This window comes from Erythrolamprus reginae, chromosome Z, assembly GCF_031021105.1.
Source record: "Erythrolamprus reginae isolate rEryReg1 chromosome Z, rEryReg1.hap1, whole genome shotgun sequence".
Lineage (NCBI taxonomy): Eukaryota > Metazoa > Chordata > Lepidosauria > Squamata > Dipsadidae > Erythrolamprus > Erythrolamprus reginae.
In genome coordinates this window covers 89,773,785-89,777,980 of record NC_091963.1, presented here as the reverse complement: position 1 = coordinate 89,777,980, position 4,196 = coordinate 89,773,785, and the positions used below count along the sequence as shown (strand labels likewise).

At 37.1% G+C, this 4,196-nt stretch overlaps 1 long non-coding RNA gene across 1 annotated transcript; it reads left to right on the top strand.

Moving 5' to 3' along the window:
• The first annotated feature begins 763 nt into the window (after positions 1-763).
• LOC139154662 (uncharacterized) lies at positions 764-3,285 on the top strand. Its single transcript, XR_011556954.1, has 3 exons — positions 764-807; positions 1,918-2,081; positions 3,142-3,285. It is a non-coding gene; the product is annotated as an uncharacterized lncRNA (long non-coding RNA).
• The last annotated feature ends 911 nt before the right edge of the window (positions 3,286-4,196 follow it).

Genomic DNA, 4,196 nt, shown 5'->3' with positions numbered 1-4,196 from the left:
TTATTTGCAATTCTCTGTTTTGAAAATCCTCTTTATGAGAACTAATCTCAAGATTTATTGGCAATGCACCGTGACTTTCATGTTTAAAAAGAAGGTTTTAGTGCACAGGATGCTATATGAAAAAGTTGAAAACACTGAGAACATGACTGACTAATCTGCTTTTGTGCTCCCCGAATTTGTACGTATAGTATTGGCTTCTGTTACATTCCGCAACTGGTGCTATATGTTCCCCTCTCATCTTGGCAACTTTAAACCATTTCAGTGCTGAACAAACTTGAGATTGTCAGGAGGGCATGCATGCTAATGAAGCCCAAAATAAGTAAAGCCCCAAAGAGTTATGTGGTTACCTGCAACATGCACTCTTATCTTTGGAAACCATTGCAGGTGTGTGTTTCAGCATGCCAGGCACTTAAACCTTCTACTGCCTGCACACTGCTTGTACATGCACAGAAGAGTCTTGTGACTCAAAAGGCCTTTTGACTCCATTTTAAGAAATGGAAATAAATATTTCCCGAGTCTACGGAGAGGGGTGGCATACAAATCTAATAAATAAATAAATAAATAAATAAAATAAAATAAAATAAAATAAAATAAAATAAAATAAATAAATAAATAAATAAATAAATAAATAAATAAATCTTTCATTTAAATGATGAGTTTGTGTACTTCTCCATAGAAATGTATGCTATATTTTCTTTGCACATTGCCAAAGCGTCCAGGCTAAGATCTCAATATTTGTCTTTTGGTTTGTTTGTTTGTTTAAGGTCACTTCTGGATAGAATGGAGAAAGGAACACTTGAAAAACAGGTATGTAAATGCAGAAGCAATCTCTTGTCTTATTTATTGGAACTGAAAAGCATGGCCCCACATTTCCAAAAGTATTACGGATGTGGCTTAGGAAAGCTTGAATTAAACAACAACAACAGCAGCAGGAGCACAGCAGCAGCAACAACAGCAACCTAGCTAGATATATATGTGAATGGATAATAATCCCCTAATTTTGGGGTTATATAAAACTCAGTGAGGCTTACTTCTGAGTACATAGAGTTCAGGATTGGGTTGCAGTGTTTAACATAGGTTGGCTCTTGATAACTGATTACTAGAACCATCTCTGATACTCTTTGAAAATGTAACTGTTCCTTTTTTAAAATCACTCCTGTTTTAAAATGATCTATACCATCATTCCATTTTGACAGTACTATGGATAATGATGGCAGATTCCTAGCTGTACCTCCTGAATTTGCCAGTTTTTCCCATTTCTCACCATTTGTTCGGACCCTGTAAGCCAATCAGCCATCTTCAGGAACATGAGGCACTCTTATTTTCTACTCACACAGAAGACATTCAGAACCATTCTAGTTTCTCTCTGTAGAATGAGAAGAAGATTGTTGTAATAGCCTATGGTTTTGTGCCCAGCCTGCCCTACCCCTGTGATTTCTGCCATAAATTTCTGACAGTTTCCCAATATCCAAACATATACTGCAATATTTAGAAAAAAAACAATATTTTCAATCATTTTGATAGATGATAGATCACTTAAACCAGAGTTTTATCAACCAAATGAATTTATAAAACCCCAACACCACTTCCAAAGTTTGGAATGCTAGGGCTTGGGGAATACTTTTAACTACAGCTACTGATTACTACGTTTACTGACTACTAACATTTATCGGCAGAACTACAAAATATGTTCAACGCTTCTCTACCATAAGAGATAAAACTAGTGTTTGTCTAATTGGACACCTAACTAGGAGTTAACAGTTGCTCTGGTTTGCTAGCTACATGTTCTGTCTGCTAGATCAACCATTCCAGGAATTAGAATTTGAGTTATATAAATAATAAGATAATGTTATATGAAAATTGAAATCTCAGATTGAAATTTTATGCTCATTTTTAATATCCTTTCCTCATTCTCAGACTTCAGCAGAATCATTTGGAAACCAAAAGTTTCAGGATACGTGTCAAGTTATAAATGAAGTAAAGGATGATATGATTAATAAATTACAAGATCAAGAGTCCGCAGAAGAGCCCAGAGAAGAGTCCGCAGAAAAGGAAAACATATTCGCTTGGGCTTGCACAAGGTATTTTTTCTTTTCTCTTCTCTTTATTTTCCTTTCCTTCCCTTCTCTTTCTTTTTTTCCCTTTGGCACATATTTCAAGAAAAAACCTGGAACATTATGATCATGGTGATCATGATGCATTCAGTCATGTCCAATTCTTCTTGATTCGATGGGCTGAAGCAGAATTACAGAGGGTATAGTCTCATTTTGTGAGTTAGAGGAGTGGATTTTTCCATTACACAATTCTTTGGGCATATTCTTTGGGAGAAACCAAGAGAAGGTCATTTTTAGACTCACCTTGGGCAATATAATGGCCAGGTGACCTTTGGGACAGAGGAATGACAAACCACTTCTGAAATCTTTCTATGTAAATAGCAGGGATAAGTCCAGGCAGATTTCAGAAATCGGCATTAATATGAAGACATTGAAAGATCGCTACATCAATAAATCTGCCTCGAATCTGCCTCAAATACAGCAATGGTACAGATCAAACTAAACAAACACAGAGGTTATAGATGAACAAATGTGGCTTTGACTAGTAAAAGCTTTCAGGCTCAGCATCTGTCTTAGAGAAATGAGAGAGAGACAGACAGACAAAGAAGGGGGGAAAAGAGATAAGGGAGAGAAAGAGATGAGAAAGAGAGAGAGAGAGGGAAAGGCAGAGAGAGAAAGATGAGAGAGACAAACAAAGAGAGGGGGAGAGAGAGAGATGAAGGGAGGAGAGAGACATACAGAGAGGTGGAGCGAGGGGAGAAGAGAATGCCTGAAGAACCCCATCCTGACACTGGGAGTCCAAACGCTTCAACAAGCGATGCGCTAGATTCATATTAGTGATCTGCTGGATTTAAAATTATTGTGGTTCATTAGGTGTGAAAGGTTGGTGACTCCTGCTCTAAGATGCAGGTAACAACTGGGTTTTGCAGAAAAGCCATATCACGATGCTCAAGAGCAAATAAATGACTTATTCTCTTTAGACAAAATGTGAAATGCTGGGTTTACATAAGGAAACCAAAGAGTACATCTTTGATCTTTACAAACCCATTCCAACTTGGATTAACTTCTGTTTCTCTTTGTCTTCTAGGGACCTAATGCCACCAGCAGCAGCAGTTGAAGCTCCTACTCCTGCTCCTGCTCCTACTCCGGCTTTTACTCCTTCTCCTGTTCCTGCTCCTTCTTGTGTTTCTTCTCCTGTTCCTGCACCTTCTCCTGCTCGTTCACCTGCTCCTTCTCCAGCTCCAAAGCCTGTTAAAAAAGCCAGGTCAAAGAAACTGTGAGTATCTCTAGCATTATATGTATGGGATATTATTTATTTACTTAAAGATATATCCACTAATTCATTGAATTTATGAAAAAGGTGTGGTAACGCAGAGGCTAAAAAGCTGTATTGCGGGCTAGATCACAGCTCATTGCCAAAAATTCGAGACTGGCTGACTTGACTTCCTGTCCTACTGATGTCGGTAAAAAGACAATTCCTATTGTTGGGGGCAATATACTGACTTTATAAAGTCAGTATATTGCCCCTAACAATAGGAATTCTCTGCCTAGAGAAAACTGTAAAACATTATAAAGCGGTATATAGTACTATTGATTTTATAAATCTTGTTTCTATAAAATGGTTGTGCTTCATAATTGCTATACTAAGAGTGGGCTCTCAAAATTCCTAGCCCTGATCCATAGGCAAACAAATTTGATGAAGTGATATTTTATTTAATTTGTCAAGAAGAAAAGAATTATCCAATAAATTGAAGCTCATTGCTAGCCATGTTACAAAAATTTATCTACAGAGAATTTCTCAATCACAGAGCCTTTAAGACGGATATCAACAACAAGAATTTCCTAGCCATGCTTAATATTAACATCTTAAAGTATCTGAGATTCAGGAAAACCAGTCTAAAACTTCCTTCTGTTTTAAGTTGAAAACAAATGAGCCATCTCCATTCCCATTCTTGAAGGTAGACAAGCTTAGCCATAGAATATTTCCTTTTTTAGCTCTCTTCTGTTAAAATGTTTCTCTGTTCTTTGTCAGGTCTGAAAAAGAGACACCTACTAATGAAACCATTCCAAAGATTGAGTGACTTGTAGAGTCTCTAACGATTGTTCTTTAACATAGGTTTTCTTCCAAGATTCCAAGGCTTC